Raw genomic sequence first — 14,578 nt, 5'->3', positions numbered from 1 at the left:
GCACAGTGTACATTTTGCCCTAGGGGCCTCACAAACCATATACTAAAATAGTGTTATAAGAACCACGTGGGAAATAGAAAGCAGTCCTGGGGCCTGTGGAATCGCTGAGGCTACTCAGGACAATCAAAGGTTAGGATGTAGGAGGCCCATGGGAGATGAGTGCAGTGTCTAAACACAGCTGCAGGTTACACTTGACTTTCTATGGGAAACAAAGAAGTTACAATTTTACAATTTAAGGACACTTCTAAATGAACTACGATGAAACCCTTTTAGACTTAGACACTAGGAGGCCAATACCATTGAGACTACCAGAGTACTCGTGTTACCTCACCCGCGGAAGCCGGGTACATAGATCTGCCATAGGAGTGACTTATAGGTGTATTTGTGTCTATATGTCTATATAGATATATGTATACTATATCTAAGTAAGGGGTGATTACACCACCTTACCCAGGCTGTGTGCACAGATCTGTGGTGTCAGTTTGGAAGGCAAACCAGGGGTGGCACAATACATGCTGCAGCCACTGGTAGGCCTAGGGTGCACCTATGCCCTGGGTACCTATGGTACACTATGCAGGAGCTCACAAGGGTGGCCCAGTAAAAAATCTGATATGTACCTAAAGTGCATGGTATCAATTTTGAGAGAGAACAGCTGAGCTTTGGGCCTGATTAGCAGGTCCACAGCCACACTACAGTAAAACAACCAGAGAATCACAGCAAAAAGTGGGGGTCACCACAGGAAGCAGACCCAACTCTCCTAAGTCAGTATCAATCAGTCAGTGTCAGTCAGTGTCAGTCAGTCAGTGTCAGTTAGTGTCAATCATTCAGTGTCAGTCTAGGGCATATAAGCAATATTGTGCTACGTTGTGAAACCTTAATTGAACACCCGCCTCTAACCGCATGTCAGCAAAGCATAGTCTTGCTAGGACTCTTGAAGTTGTTTCAATGCACAGTGTGGCACATGGAAGGGATTAACAAACAGATTTTGCATTGTGCAGTTAATTCAAGCAGCAGTCCCCTACATCATTCATGCATTCATTTCCACCTACCCTCTCCTCCCATATATTACCAGTAATATCTCACCAGAGGCGATGTTGTGCTGCATAATCTAGCGCCTGGAAGCAATATTGTGCTATGTTGTGATACCCTAAACAAACGCCTACCTCAAACTGCAGGTCAACAAAGCATGGTCTTGCCAAAACTCATGAAGTTGTTTCAATGCACAGTGTGGCACATGGAAGCAATGGAATTTTAAGTGGAAGATGGAATTAATTAATTAGTCAATGATTGTGGAAAAGTATATGCGTTTCCATAATCATCGACTAATTCATTAAAACTCCTGCTGCCCTTCCAGGCTCTATCCCAGCACCGCACCTTCTCTGAACAAGTTCTCGACTTTCGCAAAGGCAGCCGCTTGTTTATAATTGCAGAGCGCTTTCACTTTAAGGCAAAGTGCGATAAAAAAATAAACATGCGGCTGACTTTGCCAAAGGCGAATGGTAACAAAAAAGTGCGTAGCGGCTAATTAGGAGACACTGTCTCCTGCCGCCAGTAAGAGATCCAATCCTGCTGGGCGTGGATAAAAGGAGACAGGGCGGCAACAATGAGGGATTGACAAGCTTTTGGGGCAATTATTGCACTGCCTTTCGCATAATTCGTGACGCCAAACAACGCACACAAATCAAAACTAAAGGCAAAGCTGGGAAACTGCTTCTGGAATCGTAACGATTCCAAAAAGCCTCGTATGACGAGAGCAGCGCATGTGCTGATTATGTCACTCTAAGACCTAAAAGAGCTTAAAGGGACCACTCTCTCTTAGATAACAAGTCTAGGAAATAAAGGAGGGACAAGTGAAGGGATCCGAGAATCCCCGGAGGTGGGCACAGTAAATGCTACCAGGGGAATGTCCGCCCCAAGTTAAATAAATGTCCAAATAAAGATAAATCTAACGCAAAATGCAGAGAGAGCCTCCTACATTTACATCCGATATACACAGGGTACTTGGATCAAAATGTACCCGAAAGAAACAGTAGACACGCAGTAGTTGCAACCATCCAGCGGCTAACGGGGAAGGGTTTCCCACCGGCTATAGTGAAAAACAGCTGAGCACAGCAAGATGCAATCAGATAGTTTAAATAGAGGAAACAATTACGGTGGAGCTTCGGAGACCTGGAAGTTGGACTCCCACCCACAAGCTGCATTAGAACTAGAGAAAGGACAACCATAAAGTAGAAAGGACACGTGTACACGGGTGCCATGATGGACAGGGGTTTAAATGAATAGGTCTAAGTCCATATGGCCCGAGTTTGTGGGCAGGACTTATTAAACACTAAGTAAAGAGAGCACAAAAGGCATAATATTCAGAGTATCAAATGGGTGAAGGTTTTCACAGCATCTCAAGAGATGCAAGAAAGTCTGTATAACGAACGCACTGAACAGAAAGAAGGGGGGATAACAACAAATTCTCCGAATGGACGAAAGTCCAAGTTGGGACAGAACCTACAATAAAGTGGCATCTGGAGAAGACAAATCCATGCCAGGAAAAAGCCAGACTAGGCAGGCCCACACCATCACTAGAAATAGGATGTATAAAGGATGAGGACTCAATCCAAGGAGGACAAACCCACAGTCTGTGCATTTGCACACGGGTGCATCTTCGCACAGGAGTGTAGCCATGTTGAAAATGAACGCTTAGTGTTACATGTGTCCAATACGCACAAAGTGATGCACTCATGCGTGGTGAGTTCATGAAAAAGTTTGTATAACTCTTGCAGCAAACAAAATAAGATGCGTTTCAGCAGTTTGCCCTTGTTGGCCCTTTGCCAGGACTCGCGTATCAAGCAAAACTCCTCGTGAAAAGGGGTTGATTGTTTATTAATTGATGAAATGTTGGTACTTGACATAAGCAGCAGGAGGATTAAGTCAATATGGACAACCAAGATGGATCGCACACCACTAGCCTCTCCTCCGGTCGCCCCTTGGCACTCTGGTACATGTAGTGCATGTAGATGGACGAGTAAAAAGTAGTACACCACAGTTGGTGTGAGTAGTTACTCATTATCTCCAAGTTCTCTGGACCCGAGACATGGCCCAGGTTTTGGTATAGTTTCCCTCGTCAGCAGATCAGTGTTTGGGGTGGATGAGAAGGCCGCCAAGTAACCGTCACAGGCCCTGATGCCTCTCCGGCCCGCAGGTGCGTCTCCAAAGAGCTCGTCAGCTCAGGGCTCACGGGAGCTGTTTAAGTACAACCAAGATGGATCGCACACCACTAGCCTCTCCTCCGGGTCACCCCTTGGCACTCTGGTACATGTAGTGCATGTAGTTGGACGAGTAAAAAGTAGTTCACCACAGTTGATGCGAGTAGTTACTCATTATCCCCAAGTTCTCCGGACCCGAGACATGGCCCGGGTTTCGGGACAGTTTCCCTCATCAGCAGAGCAGTGTTTGGGCTGGATGAGAAGGCCGTCAAGTAACCGTCACAGGCCCTGATGCCTCTCCGGCGCGCAGGTGCGTCTCCAAAGAGCTCGTCAGCTCAGGGCTCTTGGGAGCCGTTTAAGTACAACCAAGATGGATCGCACACCACTAGCCTCTCCTTCGGGTCGCCCCTTGGCACTGTGGTACATGTAGTGCATGTAGATGGACGAGTAAAAAGTAGTTCACCACAGTTGGTGCGAGTAGTTACTCATTATCCCCAAGTTCTCTGGACCCGAGACATGGCCCGGGTTTCGGGACAGTTTCCCTCGTCAGCAGAGCAGTGTTTGGGGTGGATGAGAAGGCCGCCAAGTAACCGTCACAGGCCCTGATGCCTCTCCGGCGCGCAGGTGCGTCTCCAAAGAGCTCGTCAGCTCAGGGCTCATGGGAGCCGTTTAAGTACAACCAAGATGGATCGCACACCACTAGCCTCTCCTACGGGTCGCCCCTTGGCACTCTGGTACATGTAGTGCATGTAGATGGACGAGTAAAAAGTAGTTCACCACAGTTGGTGCGAGTAGTTACTCACTATCCCCAAGTTCTCTGGACCCGAGACATGGCCCGGGTTTCGGGACAGTTTCCCTCATCAGCAGAGCAGTGTTTAGGGTGGATGAGAAGGCCGACAAGCACCCGTCACAGGCCCTGATGCCTCTCCGGTGCGCAGGTGCGTCTCCAAGAGCTTGTCAGCTCAGGGCTCACAGGAGCCGTTTAAGTACACCCAAGATCGATCGCACACCACTAGCCTCTCCTCCGGGTCACCCCTTGGCACTCTGGTACATGTAGTGCATGTAGATGGACGAGTAAAAAGTAGTTAACCACAGTTGGTGCGAGTAGTTACTCATTATCCCCAAGTTCTCTGGACCCGAGACATGGCCCGGGTTTCGGGACAGTTTCCCTCGTCAGCAGAGCAGTGTTTGGGGTGGATGAGAAGGCCGCCAAGTAACCGTCACAGGCCCTGATGCCTCTCCGGTGCACAGTTGCGTCTGCAAGAGCTCGTCAGCTCAGGGCTCACAGGAGTCGTTTAAGTACAACCAAGATGGATCGCACACCACTAGCCTCTCCTTTCAAAGTCACCAATTCAATATCAGTAGAAGAGAAACACTGATCCTAAAGGCACAACAGGATGATGATATTATTCTAATATGTGAAGTGGTTTTGGGTGGTAACATTGTCACCCTTTTGATTATATGGTTGAGATCCAAAGACAACTACTCCAACAACTTCCAAACCACTCTGAACGTGCTGGCTGTCCACCCTCATGCGGTGATATTGCTGCTTTCTTCTCGGAGAAATCAAGACTCCTCTCTGCTGACCTCGCCTCTAAGAAGGCTCTATTGCCTCCCTCAGGTGCTGCTTCCCCCTTTGGCCCCTTTGATAAGGACAAACTGACCACCAAGAACACTAGGAACAAGGCGTTGTAGGGTACCTTTACCCCTTTTAGTGAAAATGACATCCACAAGATTCTTCAGAATATCAACCCCTCCAACCACTTTAGCGACCCCTTGCCCGCGGCTATCTTCAAAGAAATCATGAGTGCACTCATACCCACCTGTACAAGGATAGTAAATTCTTCTCTCTCACACAATGCATGATCCCCAGTTGCCTAAAAGCAGCTCAGGTTTCACCTATTTACAAAAAAAGTAATGCTGACAAATCTGATCTCAATCATTTCTGCCCCATTTCCAACAACCCCACCCTAGCCAAACTTCTAGAAACTTTGCACTCACATAGAGAACTATCAACTTCTCTTCTAGACCAACATCAATCTAGTTTCAGGAAGGGACACATCACTGAATCGGATCTCACCCACGTTATGAATGACATTTTAAATATGCTTGACAAAAAGGAATCCTGCCTCCTGATTCTCCTTGACCTTTCCTCCGCTTTCGATGAGGTTAATCATGACAACCTTCTAACTATCCTGTAAAATAGAATGAGTTTTGCTGTTCAGGTGTTACAATGGTTCTCGTCTTTCCTGCATCACAGATCACAAAGAGTCAAGGCAAACCACTCCCTCCACTAGCCCTTTCCTGTACTCATTGGGGTCCCTCAAGGGTCTGCCCCATCTCTCATCCTATTCAACATTCTCCTGGAACCTCTTGCTAACTCATTAAACTCTTTGAACATTCTCTTCCACATGTATGCGGACGACTCGCAACTCTATTTGAAAATCTCATCCTTGGATGACATCATCTCCCTAAACACTACTCTAACGTCTACTCAAAACTGGTTAATGGAGAACCACCTCCTGCTTAACACTTCCAAAACAGAATTACTGCTCATTTCCCCCAAACCACATCCCCAAGATAGACCTATGGCTACGTCACCTCACTGCTTTCAATTGTACTCCTCTCATCATAGACTCAGCCAAATCCCTAGGACTCACCATGGACAAGCACCTGAATATGAAAAAATCATATCAGCAATGTATGTAAGGGAGCAAACCAATCGTTGAGGTCACTCAGAAATATCAAGCCTTTCCTTCGACTAAAGGATTTCAAGCAGGTAGTCCAAGCGATTGCCTTGCCGAGGCTTGACTACGGCTGCGCTACTCTCTGTGGCCTACCCAAATACGCCCTGGCACCACTATGGTCAACTCTGAACGCAGCGGCTAGACTGGTCACAGGCACCAAAAGATACGATAATATATCCCCAGTCATAAAATCTCTCAATTGGCTACCCTACGGAGCTCGAATTCAGTTAAAGATTGCTGTTCTGGCTCACAAAGCCCTTCACTTCAATACTCCCAGGTACCTTGCGCTAAAATGTCAACTATCCTGTGGTTCTAGAGCCTAAAGGAAGTGCCACTACCTTCCTCCTGAAACCACTTAAAAAAAAAAAAGAACTTGTCACAGAGCCTTCTCTGGCAATGCACCAAAGATTTGGAACTCTCTTCCACCAGAAGTACGCAGAATATCTTCAAGAAGGCTTTCAAATTGGAAGCTAAAGGATTCTTTATGAACAAATTTTTACCCTAAGAGGGATACGTTCACCTGCTTGGATGTTGATACTGCATTTTTTTTATTCCTCCCATTCATATTGTAAAGTGCTCTGTTATCCTTCGGGATCTTGTTTGCGCGGTATAAAACTTTTATCAATAAAATAAATAAATAACTGCAGGAGGGCAATTGGCATGAGAAACGAAGAGATAATCCTATACCACCTATACTAGAAGCATTATTGCTAAACCTATGGAATGGAAGGAATGTGGTCTAATATCTGACTATGAATACTCATTGCTGAAGGTCTGCAGCCCTTGATACTCATGTATTTATGTTTTGCCTAAAAATACATAAGGCAGGTCCCTTCCCACTTGTCAAACCAATTATCTTATGCAATGGATCACTAACAGAGAACATGGTGCAAAATGTGTTATGTTTCTCCAGACCCCTGTGCAAAATCTTCCTTCGTATGTACAAAATAGCAAACATGTACTTGGTAAATAAAGTGACTTTGAATGAGATAGGGATATCTTGATGTTTTCAAGCTTTGAAGTGATTAGCTTGTACATCTGTAACAAACATGAATCTGGTATAGGGGCATTAAGAGATACTCGTGGTTCTCACGGAATGTAAGCAATCTGGAACATAATCAGATGCTGCTGGGAATGGCTCACATCATTCTAACAAACAAAATTTTTTTACATGATGGAGACTGGTATCTACAGAAACAAGGGACCATGATGGGTTCCGGTTTTCTCCCTCATATGCAAACTTGTTTATGGGTTTATATGAGGGAGAGTATTCTTGGGGCCCAAATCCTAAACAGTGGATGGATAATATAATAATTTTGGGGCTAGATGTATCAACGGTATACTCGTCCTTTGGAGTGGTACATTGACTAACCGAAAGAAATTTTATACCTTTCTGAATAGCAATAGGTTCAATGTACATTTTTCTATGAAAAATGATAAACTCAAAATAGAGTTTTTGGACCTATTATTCAAATGTCATACATAGTTATTTATTCAGAAATAACACAGGGTTCATCAGATCATGGCATGCGACAAGCTTGCATCCTGGATCTACCATCTGGTCAATTCCCTATGGTGAGATAGTGCATGCACATCTCATCTGTAGCCAAGAAGAGAATTTGAGAAAGATAATCAATGAGATTTAGGCATGTTTCCAAGAAAGGGGCCTTGATGCAAAATTGAAATGAGTGAACACCTTGCATGCTAACTCCACTAGTCATGCGCCTAAGAAAAGAAGGAATAGTGAGGTTGCATTTATTAAGCAGTTTAATATTACAGTTCGCACAATTATAACATTTTAAGGTGACACTGACACATTCCCGAAGGTTTGGTATACATGAAGAAGATGTGTCATCCAAGTCAAGGGATATTTTTTAGAAGGGTAAGGCAATTAAGATTCAACTATGCCCAATATAATGTTAAAAGTAACAAGCTTAAAAATGAGACTTGGGTTCCAACTAAACCAAAGCGTTTTATACCTGTGGCAAATTTAGAAGGAAGAAGACACTTGATTTGTGCTATAATAATAAGAACAATAATAAAATAATAGTTTTATGAACTATGACACAATACACACTGTCTATGAATTGGGGTGTGCCTGTGAAATGATTTATGTGTCTAATTGTATTTATAAGCACAGGTGCACCACATATGAGGATTGTACAAACTGAGTCACAAGTTTGTCATGGTCCATTCCTGGGTCCCCCCCTAGGGGTCATTTAAGCAAAGACATGTGTACCCGGCTCTAGTCATATGGACACGAAGAGGACTAGGAGATATAAGATTTGCATGTACTTAACAAATAATGTACTCTTTCACATTTTCTCGATTATGATACTTTTTATGTTAGACAGTGCTAGACCCACCGTCTATAAGTATATACTAAAATCCAATACATATATACTCTCTTCACAGTTTAGACCTCAGCTCCTTATCCGTCGTATCCTAAACAGGAACCTGGTTTCCTTCAATAATAAAGCGATATTTTTGAAATGTAAGTGACCATTCCTCTTTTTCTCCTCCCCATATAGCCACCCACCGCATCATGAATGACAGGGAGGTGGGTAGGAACGGGCCTAATTAGATCAATGTGAAAAGTGTCGCTCCCAGACTAACACACTTTTCTTTGCTTCTTCTTATATTCTTTGGAATAGATGCAACAAGGCTGTATATAACACAGCAATCATCGTTACGATTGTCCATCTTTACACAACCTGCCGAACTGCTCAAGAAAAATCATCTTCTTTAAGCTCAACTCGGTAGGTCTTTAGTTAAACACCATTCTTACCATCTAATGTTCTTGCCCTAGTGTTGCCATGGCTCAGTATGCATCTTTCTTTTTCTTTTTCTACTACAATACTTTTTTTCGAATACGACATTGTTTTTGCATGAATTGTAAAGGCATAGGATAGTTTTACCGCTGGATCACTAGAGTTGTCTCTCCTCTATTTTTAAATGTATTTTTCTTATACTTAACCCATTGTATGTTGGCATCAGGAACTGAGAAAGACTCAATCAACAAAAAGCTTTGAGTATACAACTTTGTAAGGGGTTTGGGGAAGCTATGGCTATTGTCCAGGCCCCAGTTTGCGTGCCTATTTCAAAATAGAATTAGATATTGTAACACTGGCAGTTAGGTGTTTTAAACGTGTGATTATTGTAGCTCGGCTGAGCTTGCAGATATTTCATGATTTTAATGGTGTGTTTATATGTTTTGTTTTTGTTACAATACAGCCCTGAAGAAGTCCCATTGGGGCCGAAACGCATTGGCTGTTCTCTTTTACAAATGGAACAATAAAGAGAAATCTTTTTTGAAAAAATTAGACATTACTCTTAGTATCTTTTGTGACTCAGTTTGTACAATCCTCATATGTGGTGCACCTGTGCTTATAAATCCAATTATGTTAAAGTTCTGTATGGAACTATCACTTTGATGGTGGGTGACTATCGGTGTGCACACAGACCCTTTCCTCAATTATAAAGGGCAAATTATCACTTTGGTTATTTTGGTTAGGTGCAGTGGTAAAGAAGGTTCCACCATCCCTTTAGCTTTAAGATTTATGTGTCTAATCAAAGAGAACTAGTCTAACTGGATGTGATATACGGCTCAAAAACTGTATGGTAGATGATGGGGGGCGGAGCTAGCCGGCATCGATGGCAGACGCGTAAGAGCGAGGCTCCTCACAATCACCCTACAAAATCCGTCAAAATATCCTAATTAGGTTGTGGCTTTGTCCAGAAACGGCAGGGATCACCTCCGCACCCCTCGATTCAGCCCCGGTGCGACATTCGGTGAGGGACACACCCGGAATTCGTGCAAACCAGGCTCCTCCCGCGAGCGCCGGACCAGGCCGAAGCCACCGGTCTTTCCTATACGGGGACCCGCACTGCATCACCCGACGTGCGGCTGCAGCGGAAGCCGGCTCTCGGAGCCCGCCGGAGGCCCGGACAGTGTCACCTTGCTTTAGCCCCTGGACCCAGGAGCGGACACCGGAGGATCGCCACAGGGATCGGAGGCAGGAAGGAGCCCTCGAGGCGATGGTGAGCCTTACCGGGGCACCAGGGAAGGGGTTGTAGCAGAGTGGCCATCGCTCCCCCGTCACTCTTTGGTGCCGGAGGCCTCCCCCGGTGACAAGACCTGCCCCGACTGGGAAGTCGACTCCCGAGCGGAAAGGAGGGGAATTTCTACGCTAGCAGCGGGAGTCTGGCAACTGTGGAGCCCCCCTGACTCCGAGACGCCGGTTTGAACTCGGACACGGCTGTAACGGCTCGGAGTGTGGAGGACAGCTTGGCCCACCTTGCTTGGGGGCATGCACGGCCTGACACAGGGGTGGATCGGACGCTTTGGGGGCACAGCCCCGTTCTGTTGGCCCCCTGAGGTGCAGATATTGGGGACAAATACGAGCTGATGACGCACTGAGGGCCCGGGGGGAGCATTCTCACACAGCGCCAGGTCCATCCCGAGGATTCGCGGGAAACGTGACCGGTTGAAGACCCCTGAGGCGAGTGCGGCCCGCGCGGCTGCAGAGCACACAAGAGCAGCCATGGGAAAGGGGGATAGAACGCAGACAAAACTATCCTTCGACCAGCGCCGACAGAAGGAGCCGGAGCCGCGAGCAGAACGCATGCCATCTCCCAGTGGGGAGCCGTGGGGCTCTCTCTGCGTGGAGATTAAGGGGATGCTAACGACGATGGAAAAGGGCCTTCAAGAAGGCATGTCGGCCATTGGTACCAAAATTGACGCGCTATCCTACCGGATGGATCGTATGACCGAGAGAATGGACAAACATGCGGAGAGGCTGGACATGAAGGAGCGCCGCTTGACCGAGGCCGAGGAAGCGCAGACGGAGTGGGACAGTGACCGCAAGCAATTCAGTAGACTGCTGCAGGTCATCCAGGACAAGTCCGAGGACTTGGAGGCGCGCTCTCGGCGCTCCAACATCCGCATCACAGGAGTAGCAGAGGCAACCCAAACGGGTAAAATGGAACTGTTCATAGAAAAACTCCTGGTGACGCTCCTGGGGGAGGGCACCTTTTCGCCAATGTTCATCGTGGAACGCGCTCACCGCACTCTTGGTCCACGTCCCCCCCCCCAGAGACAGAGACGCGGCCCTCAGAACAACCCGGAGAAAGGGAAATTACAGTACGAAGGAATGGACATATCACTGTACCCTGATTTCACGGCAAAAGTCCAGGAGGAGAGAAGGCGCTTTGCCCCGCACAAACAGCAGCTCCGCGATCTTGGCCTGGATTACGCCATGTTGTACCCGGCAAGGACGCTCGCACTTTTTCACTGACCCTAAAGAATTGCAGAAATCTCTGAAGATATGGGCTAGAGAAAGGCGGGGGAGTCCGGAGACCCAGTCGGCGGAGTCTGGTGGTAACAACGATCTTGAGGAGCAGGATTGAGTCGGGTGTGGAGGTCGGAGGCTCGAGGATGAACATCAGCTTGTCGAACTGCACGACGAGCCCTCGGGAGCACCGGAGACGCTCCCAGCGCCTTGTCGGACTCTGACGGATGGACCCGACAAGACCATCTCTGGGGGAGATCTTTACATGATAGGGCTGTGCAGTTGTGAGGGCGCTCTACTTTGACACTTGTGATATGTGGGGCAGCATGAAACGAGGCGCCTTTACGCCGGGGGGGGATCAGCCGCGGGTAGTTCCTTCGGGCGGGAGGGGGGATTCCTGACATTCAACTGTTTAAAGTACTTATAAGCCACTGCCGACTCATATAGGGAGTGTGATGGTGGAGGGGCAGAATTGTGACACTTCCTTGTGGAGCCAAAGAGGAGGAGAAAAGCAGTGGAACTTATTTGGCGACCTCTGCCCTAGCGCTGTCAGCAGTGATGGCCCACAGTGGGCCTAGTTTGGGGATTCAACGTGGGTTTCTTTCGGTGAGGGGAGGGGGGGGGCAGGGGACTCGGTCAGACCAGGTTGGGGTTGGTTGGCTGTGGTAGGGGGGGGGTGTTTGGGAGTTCAGGGGTGGGGTATTCTAGGTGGGCGAGCCCCAGGTGAGCTCCAAACTGTTACTTTGAAGGTGGGTGTTTTGCTATTGCTGCATGTTCTGAGTAATTGGTGTTCTGCTGTGCTGCTAAATAGCCGCCGGGCCGGGACGCTCGAGCTCCTGGATACAAACATGGCCGTATGCTACACAACTTTCCACGAGGTACGAGTGTTATGGTGTGTCACTCCCTGCGCTGTTAGAGCCCGGCTTGTGTTGGGGGTGCGGTGTGAGACACTGAAAGCACACGAGGAGCGTCACTGCCACGATTATGGCTAACACTCAACCTGGGGACTCGGCTGGGGAAACTGAGTCCCTCAAAGCAATGACTTGGAATGTTAGAGGGCTCAACGATTATCGTAAGCTGCGCAAGGTCCTACACTACCTGCAAAGGCACCAGATAGACCTGGCCTTACTGCAGGAGACGCACCTCCCTAACACTAGTAAGAGGCTCTCTCATAAGGGGCTCCTGGGAAACACTACGCATGCGGGCTTCACCACACATGCACAGGGGGTCCTCACATGGGTTAATCCTAGGTCCAAATTGCACCTCACACTTTTATGTGCTGACCCGGAGGGAAGGTTCGTGTTAAGCAGATGTGTGGGTAAAGGACACGATTTAGTGGTCATGAATGTGTACGGACCCAACTATGACTCTCCTGACTTTTATGGGGCGGCGGCCAGACATTGTGCGGAGTTGAATTCCTCCAGGATGCTTGGGGGGGGGGGGTTTAACTTGATCTTTGACACTGAGCTGGATAGGTCTGCAGGTCCCCCTAGACGTCCGGCTGCTGCAGCATTGCAAATGCAGGCTGAGATGGTTCAACTGGGGCTAGTGGACATTTGGAGGGAGAGGAACCGCGACAGGGGGGGATACACTCACTACTCTGCTTACCACAATATCCACACCAGGATAGATTACTGGATGGCTACGCACTCCCTCCTAGAGACAGTGCGGAATTGTAAGGTGATGCCCCGCACGCTGTCAGACCACTCCCCATTACTGTTGATTCTCAATTCCCCCAGGCGAAGGATCCCTCCATTCACATGGCGTTTCCCCCCATACTCGCTGCTGGACGAGCCATTCAGGGGTGAACTGGGTGAGGAGATAGACATGTTCTTTGCAACAAATATAGGGTCGGTGGATAGTTTTCGTACTGTGTGGGAGGCCTTTAAGGTCTGCATCAGGGGGGTGGCAATGGCTAATCACTCCAGTGTTTTGAAAGCCATTAGACAGAAATTGACACACTTAGAAGGGCAAATAGCCAAACTAGAGAGGCAACACATGGCGGGCATAACAGCAGAGGGATCCGGAGACTTACAAGAGCTCCTTAAGGAGTTCAATGAGGAGGCAGACAGGGAAGTACGTCATCTGGGCAAGTATGCGACAGCGCGCGTGTATGGTGAGGGGGAGCGACCTGGCTCACTCCTGGCCAAGATAATGAAAGGTGCCAGGAGACGACAAGTCATTACAGAGTTGAATTCGGTCGCGGGAGACCTGCTCACGGAGGAGGGGGAGATTCTCTCTGAGTTCAGAAACTTGTACGCGGAGTTGTACACTACCAAGATATCCGGGGTTGAGGACCAAATTGATAACTACCTCAGCTACATCAACATGCCGTTCCTCGAGAACTGGCAGAGAGACTTCCTGATGTCCCCAATACAGGTCTGACAGTGCCCCCGGGGCGGACGGCCTGACTGTTAGCTTTTACAAAGCATTTAAAGATAAGCTTCTCCCACACCTATCCTCCCTATTTGACGATATCTGTGAGGAAGGCACCGTGCCGCCCTCCATGAGAGAGGCAATAATTGTTACAATACTTAAACCGGGTAAGCCTCACACCCATGCAGGTTTGTACCGCCCGCTGTCCCTCCTCAATGTGAATGCCAAACTGTTTGCTAAGGTGTTGGCAGCTCAGTTAGCGATGGTTGCCCCTGAACTGGTAGCCCCTGAACAGGCGGGCTTTATACCGTCACGCAATCTCACCTACAACATACGAACTGTGATGGGGACTATCCAACACACGCAGCAGGACTCCAAGGCTATCGCGGTGTTCCTGGACATGGAGAAAGCGTTCAACTCTGTGGAGTGGCCATTCCTGAGCAGAGTCCCTAAGAAACTGGGCCTGGGCGACCTCTTCCTACAACTACTGGGTGCGCTCTACCACAAGCCCACTGCTCGAGTCCGTCTAGGTGATACTGTTTCGGAGCCGTTTGACATCAGCAGGGGCACTAGGCAGGGATGCCCCCTCTCGCCGTTACTCTACGCTCTGGTGGCGGAACCCTTGGCCTGTGCGATCAGGAAATATCACTCCTATGAGGCCATCAATTATCCCACTTACAAGATAGGGATATCTACATATGCTGATGATACCTTACTTTACGTCAGGGACCCGGCTAATAACCTCTCCTCGGTTCTGAAGGAGGTGGTGCGCTTCGGAGCACTCTCAGGACAAAAGGTGAACTGGTCCAAATCAGTCGCATTCCCTCTTACTCCCGTGACCGCCCCCTTCGAGATGGAATACCCGCTCCAATGGTCGACAGAGCCGATCCGCTACTTAGGTATAATGCTACATACTGACCCCGAAGTCATGATTAGAGAGAATTATGGCGTTGCCTATAGTAAACTG

This window comes from Lissotriton vulgaris, chromosome 8, assembly GCF_964263255.1.
Source record: "Lissotriton vulgaris chromosome 8, aLisVul1.2, whole genome shotgun sequence".
NCBI classification, from domain to species: Eukaryota; Metazoa; Chordata; class Amphibia; order Caudata; family Salamandridae; genus Lissotriton; species Lissotriton vulgaris.
This window is presented reverse-complemented; position numbering follows the sequence as displayed.